The sequence below is a fragment of the Triticum urartu genome, chromosome 3A (genome assembly GCF_056163025.1).
Source record: "Triticum urartu cultivar PI428250 chromosome 3A, HENAU_Tu73, whole genome shotgun sequence".
Classification (NCBI taxonomy): Eukaryota; Viridiplantae; Streptophyta; class Magnoliopsida; order Poales; family Poaceae; genus Triticum; species Triticum urartu.
Genome location: NC_141875.1, coordinates 707,559,194 through 707,571,564, shown reverse-complemented (window position 1 = coordinate 707,571,564; position 12,371 = coordinate 707,559,194). Strand labels below are relative to the sequence as shown.

At 46.8% G+C, this 12,371-nt stretch overlaps 1 long non-coding RNA gene across 3 annotated transcripts; it reads left to right on the top strand.

The window, feature by feature from the left end:
* The first annotated feature begins 628 nt into the window (after positions 1 to 628).
* On the top strand, positions 629 to 9,977 carry LOC147981942 (uncharacterized). Of its 3 annotated transcripts, XR_015599083.1 has the most exons (6): positions 629 to 842; positions 906 to 991; positions 4,786 to 6,280; positions 6,378 to 6,482; positions 6,606 to 6,761; positions 9,503 to 9,977. It is a non-coding gene; the product is annotated as an uncharacterized LOC147981942 (long non-coding RNA). The 3 variants fall into 3 exon arrangements; XR_015599082.1 differs by lacking the exon at positions 9,503 to 9,977 and having other exon boundaries at positions 6,606 to 6,850; XR_015599084.1 differs by lacking the exon at positions 9,503 to 9,977 and having other exon boundaries at positions 6,366 to 6,482; positions 6,606 to 6,850.
* The last annotated feature ends 2,394 nt before the right edge of the window (positions 9,978 to 12,371 follow it).

Sequence of the window (12,371 nt, the reverse complement as noted above, 5' to 3'; positions counted from 1 at the left end):
ATTTTGCGTGATGATTTAATTAACAATGCCATGCTTTGTATGAAAATTGAAATATAAAATAGAATGAACTGTGTAAACATAAAATTTCATACAAAAAAAAACTATAGCTATGCTATAACTGTTATGATTCTTAAGGCTGTGAAAACCAAGAGGCTCATAGGAAAACTCATGTGCAAGTGTATAATTATAAACGGTAAAATAGATTCCTAGTCTTTCCTCTAGGACTAGCTCAAGTGTTGCATTATGGTTATTTTCTGATCATGGACATATTTAAGTGTAATGATGATGCCGACAACTTTGAGGACACAATGTTAGGAAAATACTTGTGTTGAATTGAACCAAGCTGATTGTTATACTATGAGATCTTTTCTAAGTGTTTGATGAGTGCATTTTATCGGGAACTCGAGAGTGTAAGCTCCCTAGTATCCAGGTAATTGAACTCGGTAGGGCACGGAACCGTCAAACACTGCCCAGTGCCCGTTAAAAGGGATTTGGGGACTAGACGGCGGGCGTGGGAGCGAGCTCGGCAACCGCAGCTTCTTTTTTTTTTTTTTGTTCAGGCTGGCCGCGGCCCGGGCTGACACGCAACGCACGGTAGATGCAGGCCCATGTGAGAGCCCACAGTTGGAAAACGAGCGCACTCCCACTCCGCCGCCGTCCTCCACTGAATCGAGTGGCTCCTCCTCCCCCACTCCCCACTCTGCCGACTATCTCCGGGTCACGCCGCCTGGACCGGGGATACATTGGCGAGCGAGCAGGGGAGCGGAGCGAGCGCCGGCGCCCGGCGGAGAGGAGCTCGCGCGGCCGGCGAAGTCATCGTCCTTCCACTTCCGGACGCGGATGTACGAAATCACCTCTCTCTCCCTCCTTTTTTTCCTCATGGTTTAAGACAGTTCCCCTTGCAGTGCAGAGCTTTGTGGTCGATCAGCCCCCGATCCGTAATCCATAAGCCTCGAAGGAACAATCTGCAGTCCCAATCCATAATCCAGTGGTGAGCGGCCCTTATACAGCCTTATAGATTTATTTATATTATTGCGGGGGTAGATTCTTTATTCAGATTGAACAAAAAATACTGGATTTTGCTCACGCTAAACAGTAAACAGCGTGTTGAGTTCAAAATTTTCGGGTGCCTGTCCAAGTGAAGTAGTGAACTATCAAAATGAAGAGATACCAAGCGTGTTTTGGCTTGGAGTAGACTTCCTAAACTTCCAGCTTAATCCTGTTTTGACCTGGAGTAGACTTTCTGAAGTTCCAGCTTATCCCCTGATATCTGAATGGCTACTTATGTTATCTGAACTTTGAAATTTTGAGCATTTAGATCTGTTTTTCATTTTCAAGCGCACACTTGATGCTTACATGCCTTTGATTTTGCTGCACAATTTTCACAACATGATCACAAGAGCTGCTAAAATGGACGGTGGCATTCCCTGTGTTATTAGCTCCTGATGGCTTGATGCCGCAAACAAATGCGCATATTCTTCTAGCTTTTACATGTTTGGAAACATGGTAATGCTTGCCAGCAATGACATGTACCATAATTATTTTTCACAATTATCTTCTGTCTGGTCTGCCATAGAAGGGGTCTTCTAGAGGCAATCTTTTCATTAATTAGTTATTTTCAAGCTCTTTTAGTGTAGCTTCCATAGGGTGTATTGATATGGAGGTCAATACTGTATTTAGCTTTTATACACCACACCATGCTTTTCCACTGCTGGTTGCTACGGTAGGCTTGAAGAAGATTTGAATCTCCAAAAGATTTTAATCCTCAAGTAGCTGCATTAATTGAATCTCGCTGGGCAAAGTATGTGTTCCATATATATATGTGCCTTTCATATTTTCGTCCAAATCAATTCCATTGCCGTGCAAGGCTACCTAGAATATTACTGAAAAAGGCTTTCACCCCGCTTTATATATAAAGCAAACCACCGAGCATAAGGTTCAACATAGTACCCAACAAGCACACAGACACACACGCCGCACGCAAAGTAGCACAACACACAGTAAGAAGGTTCTGCTGAGAACACAACTCAACAAGCCCAAAGAAAATAAAAAACGCAGCACAGGCGGCGGCGTAGGAGGAGAAGATCTAGTCCGGCTCTGGTGGTGGAGGGGGAAGCGTACCAGTCAGAGCGCCATCGCCCTAAGATGGGCAATGATGGAGTTGATGGCGTCTCGATCCCGGGGGCGGGTAAGCGGCCGCCAAAGCTGCAAATAACCACACCATTTGAACACATCGGTCAGTAGCACTTCGCAGAGGTATATGCTGAATCACAAGCTTATTCCGAACCGTCCACGGCGTCCAGGCAAGCACCCAATGGCCAGCCACCTAATTTGGCCAACCGCGGGTGGTAAGGCCTAGAGTTCGGCGAAGAGATCAGGGAAGTTGTTGTGGCACCAACTTCCACCCATCACTTCACGGAAACAACTTCAGAGGAACTGCGAAGATACGCAGGAGAAGATGATGTGGTTCTAGTCTTCCTCCGTCCCACAGAGCGGACACAGCCCATCACCGGGGCCATTGCGCTTGAGCATGCACCTCCACACTGGAGGGAATACGGCCGCGAATCCATTGCCACAGGAAAATCTTAATCTTCAGCGGAAGCCGGATCTCCAAGATCGCCATGAGAGGCTCTGGACCCAGAGACATCATGATGGCCTGGTAAAGGGATTTAGTGAAACAACTTCAGAGGAACTGCGCAGATACGCAGGAGAGGTGGTCACTAGCCTGCTCCACTACGGGTTCATGTAGGGCAATGCAGTCGATGAAGTCTTGCCAGGCGAGAGTCTCCATAGGCCCGAACGGCCGCCGAAACGCGAGGTGCCCTAAGTCAATAAGGGCCACCGCAACAAAGATCCTAGGTTCGACCGTGATAGCGAACAAGTATGGGAGACCCTCATCTGCTAATATCATGGAAACCTTGAGACCTTAATTAATAAGATTTCGGTGTTGTTAATCTGTTCAGGCTCGTAGCAGTTCGGTATTGTTACAGAAATGAGCATTTCCATAGGGTTGTCGTGATAACTGACATGGAGTTCTAATTTTTTGTATAGTCTGCTCATAATGGATACGTTCACTGACCATGGACCATACTCATGGCTAAGAAAAGTTCTTTATTTTAGACTTTGAAGTAAAATTTATCTAGCAACCCCCTTTGATGACTTAAGGTGTGTTTCTATTTTATTTTCTTCAATATTATCAAGAGTTATTGAATTGTTGAATGAGAGTTTAACAATTTCGAGAGAAGGTTGTGATTTTAATTAAATGCAGAATTGTTGAATTTTTCTTGAACACAGAACTGTTGATAACTTGATAAATTATGTCAATCAATCATGAACCATTAAGTTTGACTGACCCTTGTTTCCTTTAGTGACCGTTAGTGCGTTTGTCCGGTGTCATGTGAGCTGACGGCTGCTGCTGTTAATACTCCTGAGCTACAGTCTATAGGAGTGTTGTTTCAGAGTAATTTACACAAAATCACCATACTTAGGGCTAAGATAACAACTTAGTACCAGATCTGTGCCAGGGCACAAAAAACCACCAAAATTGTGCCTAACCTTGAGAAAACAGCGAAACTGACAAGTTAGACCCACCTGTCGGGTTGACGTGGCGTGCTTGTGTGGACAATCTGCTGATTTGGAGGATGGTCCCACCTATCAGTGACTAAAGTGTTTTTTTGCATTTTCCTTTTTACTTCTTCCTTTTTCTCCTAGGCATTTCAGCAAACAGGTTATGGATGACGCCCGGAAATTTCACCTGTTCGCCGGTCGCTGTCGGGGTGCCATGCTCTCGAGGTAGACCAGGCTCGGTGCTAGCCTTTGACCGCAGCCACTACCAGGCGAGCCCGTCTTGTCCGCACAGCCAAGGGTGCACCATGGAGCCGACACACACCGCACAGCCGAGGCCACGCCGGCGGCGCACCATGGAGCCAGCAGATGCAACCGCAGCAGGGAGTAGCTCGGGCGGAGCCATGGTGTTCTTCTGCGGTTGTGGAGGCCGCGGTGGTCTTAGGCTGCTCGTGGTCGGCAGGGGCCGCCCTTGTCAAGCGTCGCCGCTGCTAGCGCCCCCGTGGCCAACGGCCCAACATGCTGCAAGAGAAGACTGTGGGAATGCGCGGCAAATGCATTGGTGGCGCACGACCGGAGCAACGGCGAGACGAGAGGTAGTCTGTGCGGCGGCCATGGGCTCGTGCGGCGGTTGGCGGAGCAGCTCGGAGCGACGCCGTCTGCAGAGCTTCGGGAGGATAAGGTGGGCGGCGGGCTGCCTTGGCCTACGGTGGCCCAGGGGGACTGCCTCGAGTGGTCCTTGACCCTGGTGGGATACGATGGGGAGAGAGAAATAAAGATGAGGAAGAAGAAGAAAATAGGGGGGAAAAGATATGAGGCTGACATGTGGGACACCCCTCCAACTCAGCATATTGTCCACACAAGCACGCCACATCAGCTCGACAGGTGGGCCTAACTTGTCAGTTTCGATGTTTTCTCGGCCAAATCTGAGTATCAGTGCTTCGCGTCACAGATTAGGCACAATTTTGATGGTTTTTTGTGCCTTGGCACAAATCTGGTACTAAGTTGTTACCCTAGGCTCAAGTGTGATGGTTTTGGGTAAATAACTCGTTGTTTCACTACGTAAATTTACAATGTTGTGTTCAGAAACCCAACTGCCGGGTGGAAGCACAACATTATGCTGCTTGCTGTTTGATATGATTTATTTGTGGCGACTGCCAGGCCAGCTCACTGACCTTTCGAAGTTATATTTTTCACTGAACACACGTCTCTCCTTGGCAGAGGGCAGATGCAGTAGTGCCACATTGCAAATACGCCGGTCTACGCCTTTGCTCTGCAGCGCTGTAACCACAAGGGCATCTGCTCTTCATGCTCAGGCGACCAGATAAGGAAAAGGTGGGCTCTTGTTGACGTTGAACTGAAGATAAGTCTCACTTGAAACTACTTTGGAAGATCATGCGGCACTAGGCCACAGCAATGCTTTGCTTTTCATTTGAGCGCACTTGGAGGCTTGTCAGACTTTTGTTCTGTTATTATAACAGATCGTGGCATGTTTAGACTTTAAGGTGCATTAAATCATTGCATGCAAGTATTAAGAAAAAAACCGACCAATGCATACGCTTTATGCATGCATGCATTGTAATTAATGCATTCGTAAACATAATTTTTTTAGGAAAACAAAAGCATTAATTGGGTGCTTTTGTAAACTATAAAAAATATTCTACCACTCATCATCTACCTTAGTTGGTGAGATTTTTGAATTGAATCTTATAAACCGGAAGGAAAATATTAACGCCCGCACGTGTGGTGCGTAGCATCCTGCCCGAACGCCTCATCTATCGTTGGATCATTTTGCACGATTTTTAGAGCATTGTACGTTGCCACGTCATCCCACAGCCTCGTGCGGGCTGCGACAAACTGTGCCGCACGCCTCACTCCCGGTCTCGCGTTCTTCTCCCCACCCCCCCACACTCTGCCTCACCTTTCTTCCCCACCTACCCGCACGCCACACACACTAGAGCCCGGGCGGCGGCGGACGGCAGCCCCGAGCGGAGGCGGACGGAGGCCCCGGGTGGTGGCGGGCGGAGGTGGATCCGGCCGACAGCGATGGAAGGTGTACCGGAGAAGGAAGGACGCGCGGGCGGCTGCTGCTGGGGTTGGATCTCCGCCCCCAGCCTTGTTCGTGCTCCGGCGGAAGCCCGCGGTCCACGGATTTCCGGCGCGAGATTGAGTGTATGTGTGATGGGAGGTGGTCGTGGAGCGGCAGATGGCGAGGCTCACCGCTGAACTCGACGGAATGGGGTATCGTCGGTGCTCGCGGATGCGGCGGCGACCGCGGCGGCCCCTAGCATCTCGGAGCAGAGGAGCGCCGAAGGGAATCAGCCGGCGATGTAGCAGGTGCTGCCGGTGGTGCACAGGGCGGATCTGGTCGGAATCAGGCCGAAGGTCGTCGTCCTGCTTTCCGGGTCCCCTCCGAGCTCGCCGTCGCCGCCCCAAGCCGAGCTCGGGAGAAGGATGGGGAAGACAATAGGGAGTTGGTGAGGTTGTGCACGCTTGGGCTTCGGTGAGTTGGATGGATTTGGTTTGGAGAGCAAGGTCGCGGCGGCGTTGCTGGTCGGAGTTGGTGGGATGGCAGGGTCGAGCTGCGGTGGCGCCATGGCTGCGCGATGCCATCGACACCAGGCTGACGGGGTTCGTTTCCCATACAGAGGGGATCCCCGTCAAGCGCCGCAAGAGACGGTGGTGCTTCCTGTCAAGTTCCCACAGTTCTTCAATGGTACGTGAGGTGCCACAAGCTTTTATCAGTTTCGCCTCAATTCTTCAGGTTCCCATTCGATGCAATCCATCTAAAAGTGTTTCAGAGTTCACTGTAGTCAAGCAGAGGCCATGGAGGGCGTTTCTGTTGTACATGCCGCCATGGACTTGGACGTCCTACTTTGCCAAAGCCATGACGATGGAGACACCTTTCACTCACGCAGGTAAACGAGCACTTGTTTTTGTTGTGTGCTAATTTGGAGATTGGAGACCAAGTCAAGAAGCTGGACGATGATGTTAATCAATAGCTTATGCATGTTTGCGTCTTATTTATGTCTTCTATTCAGATGACTGGGAAAATAGGAGATAGAAGCACAGGGGATATCTGGTCAGAGATGGTGGCACAACTATCTAAATTCTGGCCACTTTCTTTGCCTGCAAGGCCGGTTTTTTACCCTGTTGACTGAGTTATTTTGTTAATAAAGCATGCAGTACATGTTTAGGTAACTTCACAGCTCCTCGCTGAAGGGGATGCACTGTTCTCGATTCTTATATATACGATGCAAAACTGTGAGATCCAATTTTCAGTCGATCATGCTATATGTAGTTAATTTACAGATTTTTCTAATTAGTCTGATGTGATGGTAATTAACCAAATTTCATGACAAATTTACAAATTATAGTTCATAGCACTACCAAATGTATAGTTAATGTCAACTAAAATATGTTTTTGCCATGTAAAGTCAAAACTACGCTACGATGCAACTCAAAAATTATAACAAGTTGCCATGGCAACTTGTTGTAATTGATACTCATTTTTTTTCTATCATTTCTCATGAATTTTAGACATCATTTAATTTCTTATACCATGGCAAATCACCATGACTAGACATCATTTTTTGTAGCATGGAAAATTTACTTCATTTTCTATGGCAAATGTTTACTCTACTTTTGCCATGGCAAAGTTCTACGTTCTTTTGCCATATCTATCAGAAGAATGTTGCCCTGGCAACTACAAATTAGTTCAAGAACATGGCAAACTACTATCCTCGCACATGGCAAATTCTTATATTTGCACATGCCAAACTCATAACACTTTGCTTTCACATCATCCATGTCAAATTGTATAAATTATAACACGTAAACTATTTTAGAGGTGGCCACACAAATATAGCACTATGGCAATTTTCCAAACATGGCAAATACTTTAATTATACCATGGCAAATCTAGTAATTATCACATGGCAAAATACATGGGGAATATTCACATGACAATATTTAAAACTTGTCAAATGGCATTTTTTAATTGTTTTTCCTGTAATGTTCACATGTCAAGTTTTGTCTACACATGGCAAACTTAGAAACATTTTTACTAAATTCACACGGCAAATTCACAGCATTTTTTGTATACGAAACATGGCAAATGTAGGTTTTTTTGCAACACTCCCATGATAATATTTATGTTTTTTTCTCACTTAACCATGGAAAAATTAATTTATTGATCATGGCAAATTTAGTTTATTGATCATGGCAATTTTGGTTTATTGATCATGGCAAATTTAGTTTACAAATCATGCCAAATTTAGTTAATTGATCATGGCAAATCTAGTTTCCAAATCATGGCAAATTTATTTTGCACAATTTTTGTCGTTGCAAGTTTTGATATGAATCTCACATGGCTATTTTCTTGTTCATACTTGATTTTTCCACTTTTTGTGTTTTTTCACACACGGCAAATTCATCATACAAACACACGGCAATTCTTGATACGGATTTGCCATGGCAAGTTTTGATACGAATCTGCCATGGCAATTTTCTCATTCATATTTTTGATTTTCAACTTTTTGTGTGTTTTACACACACGGCAAATTCATCATACCAAAAGACGGCAATACTTGATACAATTTTGCCATGCAAAGTTTTGATACAAATTTTGTTTATTGATCATGGAAAATTTTAGTTTATTGGTTCATGGCAAATTTAGTTTGAAAATCATAGCAAATTTAGTTTATTGATCATGGCAATTTTGGTTTATTGATCATGGCAAATTTAGTTTACAAATCATGGCAAATTTAGTTAATTGATCATGGCAAATCTAGTTTCCAAATCATGGCAAATTTATTTTACACAATTTTTGTCGTTGCAAGTTTTGATATGAATCTCACATGGCTATTTTCTTGTTCATACTTGATTTTTCCACTTTTTGTGTTTTTTCACACACGGCAAATTCATCATACAAACACACGGCAATTCTTGATACGGATTTGCCATGGCAAGTTTTGATACGAATCTGCCATGGCAATTTTCTCATTCATATTTTTGATTTTCATCTTTTTGTGTGTTTTACACACACGGCAAATTCATCATACCAAAAGACGGCAATACTTGATACAAATTTGCCATGCCAAGTTTTGATACAAATTTTGTTTATTGATCATGGAAAATTTTAGTTTATTGGTTCATGGCAAATTTAGTTTATTGATCATGGCGAATTTAGTTTATTGATCGTGGCAAATTTAGTTTTCAAATCATGGCACTTTAGCTTACACGAATTTTTCTGCCATGGCAAGTTTCAATATGAATCTGACATGGCAATTTTCTTGTTCATATTTGATTTTCATTTTTTTGTTTTTCTCACACATGGTAAATTCATCATACAAAATAAGGCAATTCTTGATACGAACCTGCCATGGAAAGTTTCTTGTTCATACTTGAATTTCCAACTTTTTGTGTTTTTCACACACGATAAATTCATCATACAAAACACGACAATTCTTTGATACTAATCTGCCATGGCAGATCTCTTTGTTCATACTTGATTTTCAACTTTTTGTGTTTTTTCTAACACACAGTAAAATTATCCTTCAAAACACGGCAATTTTAATTAAACTTTCATGGCAATTTAATTAAAAATGCCATTTGCATTTTTTTCTTTTATTTGTCCTGTCAAATTTTTTGTGTTCACATGAAATTTTTGACTATTTTGTATTTTCTCACATGGCAATATTGATTTTTTTTGTCATGGTAGATTTGCCATATTTAATTGGGGGATTAAATATGTGTTTATAAACCTTTGCCATTGTTAAAAAACTCGGATGGCAATTTTTTCTGCTATTTTTCAAAGCTGATGGCATTTTTTAGTAGCTGAGCAAAATCTGGGCTTGTACTTGTCAAAGAAAGAAAACAAAATCTGGGTCTTTTCATTTAATTTGTTGTCAGTGGGCTTTTTGTTCCTTTTTCACAGGGAAAAGGGCCTCGTGTGATGAAGGCGTGCGGGCTGTGTGTCCCCCTAGCGAACGAATTCGTGTGAGGGATCGATCCCCTCGTGCTGAACGTGTGTGTGGTAGGGTGCTTTTCGTGCCACACGTGTGAACAGTTTTAATATTCGCCCACACCGAGTTGTGTGGGCTGTCTGCTGGATATGCCACACAGGGGCGTGTGGGCGGATGTCTATTGTGCCACACGTGTGGCACTTATCGACGTCCAACCGGAAAGGAGGGAGTATCGTGATTATTAGGAAAGCTAGGATAGCGTAGGATATTATTTTACCTTGTCTTGTACTTCAAAATGATCATGTACTCTTATATATATGCCCATGAGGCTCAAGCAATACATGAACAATTTCATCAAACCTTTCTCTCCTTTCTAACATGGTATCAGTTTCCGGGTTCTAAACCCTAGCCGCCACTGCTTCCGCAACCGTGCCGCCGTCGGGGTGGTCGGCCTCCATGACCGCCGCCGGGGGCCGTGCCGCCCGTACCTAGGGTTCGTCCGCCGGTCGTGTTGACCGGCTGCCCTAGAGAGTCTTTTTTCCGAGCCCTTGCCTCGGGTTTTTTCGCTCTCTCGTCGGTAGTTTTGATTGTCGTTTTTCTTTTTGTTTTTTGATCTATGCTTGATCGGTTTGCGTCGCCCGCCGCCACCGTCGACCAGCGTGCGGCTCTACTCCGACATCGGCGCGACCGGCCGGCCTCTTCACCGACCCAGCGGCCCCGCGCGACAGGCAGCCCCTAACGACCACCGTTCGTGCGTCTGCTCGCCCGTCGCCCCGTCCCGGCGGCCTCGCGCGACAGGCGGCCCCTCACGGTCGTCGTCCGCGCGTCGGCCCGCTCGTCGGCCTACACAAGCCGTCACCGCCCTGTCCCCGAGTTCAGGGCGCCCCTCCATCGATCGAGCAACGGGCTGCCGCTGCATCGCCCCATCGGGCCGCATCGCCGCCGCCCCGTGGTTCTCCCCGTGGCCGCACCGATCCGCGCCGCCGCTGCGTCGCCCCTTGAGGCCAGTGTCGCGGCATGTGGTCCCCTGCAGCCACCCCGAGGTTGTTTCCGTGTGTTTGACACAAGAAATAATAAAAATAACGTGGGTTATTGCATTATTATCTCTCTACGCTCCAAGGGGAAAATAAACGTTGCGGACGTGCCAGTGTACTAAGTACACAAATAAATATAGGGAAACATGCACTTTATTAATCTCTCACTGGAGAAACAAAAATACAAGATCCCTTTACATATGCGCTCCGTGGCCTACTAGTGCGGCCAGCCTGACTGTAGCGATTGCGGTCTCTTGGTTCCCGGGGCCTCGGAAGGCTCCCGGTTAATTACTCCCGCAGGTTACTCCGCGAGACACCTCCGATTAAGCCGTGTGGTCGTCTTCGTCGTCTTCGCCTTGCGCTCTCCATGCGAGACAAGGTGCTCCGGTAAGTGAACACCTTGTCCGCTAGGTCCCTTGCTCCAAGGGACCAATCCTCCTCCAGCACCGTGCTCTGAGCAATGAGGGAGGTAATCTGTTGGTGGAGTAGTTGTACCTTGCGATACTTCCTCCTTAGTTCCGAAGAGGATGCGGGCTTTCCGACAAACGCGAGTTCGCCATGAGCTTCCGCAGGTTCTGGGAGATGGCCTCCAAACCCTCGAGCAACTCGACCTCGGTGCGTCATGGAGTTGGCCGTGAAGGCTCAGGGTGCGGAAATGGGGTAGGGGCGTGATGGGACACCGCTCCTTCCTGTCCGTTGGCGGCCTTAGCGCGAAGGCGTTGAGAAGTCTCCATGTCTCCTTTCATATCCGCCCTTCTTGACTCCTTCAACGGGGCACGTGCCTCGAGCATTAGCTCGCGACGCTCCTTCTTCGCCTTGGCGGCCTCCCGCCTTTGCGCCTTTTTTTTACTGCACAGTTTGAAACTGCACGAGATCTTCGGCTTGGTAGATGTAGACCCTGGTGCCATGCTCGAAGAAGACCATAGGCGACAATGATCCACACTAGATCATCGCGGCTCCGATTTGCTGCTGTGGGAGAGTTCACCTGCAAGAAAGAGGCTTACTGGCGAAGATCCTTGCAGCATGATGTGCACATTGGAGATTGGCGAAGAAGATTTTGACGACCACATCGAAGCAAAGATGGGAGGAGAACCACGTCCCACTGGGCGTGCCAATTTGTTTGACACGAGAAATAATAAAAATAACGTGGGTTAGTGCATTATTATCTCTCTATACTCGAGAGGAAAATAAACGTTGCAGGCGTGCCAGTGTACTAAGTACACAAATAAATATAGGGAAACATGCACTTTATTAATCTCTCACTAGAGAAACAAAAATACAAGATCCCTTTACATATGCGCTCCGTGGCCTACTAGTGCGGCCAGCCTGACTGTAGCGATTGCGGTCTCTTGGTTCCCAGGGCCTCGGAAGGCTCCCGGTTAATTACTCCCGCGGGTTACTCCGCGAGACACCTCCGATTAAGCCGTGTGGTCGTCTTCGTCGTCTTCGCCGTGCGCTCTCCATGCATGATGATGGTAGTGTATGGGCAGCGGCAGAACCCGTGTCCTCTTCGGTACACATGCCGCTCAAAACGTGGCTTTGTGCTAGCCACGTCCGCCCTCGCCGTCACGCCTCGTCGGTCTTGGCAGCGATGATGTAGTTGGGGTTGAAGTTGCATGGGTCCTGCTCGGTATGGCCGATGTGGTTGGCACCTCGTCTCGGCTAGACGCCGAGTATTCGGCGGTCCGTCCAGACAAAGGGCACCGCCTCACAGGGCCGTGGAAAGGTGATGTTGTAGAGTCTGCGTCGCCATGGGCTGGTGCTACATCAAAGGGTAACATGTACACCGGTGACACCATGGACCTGT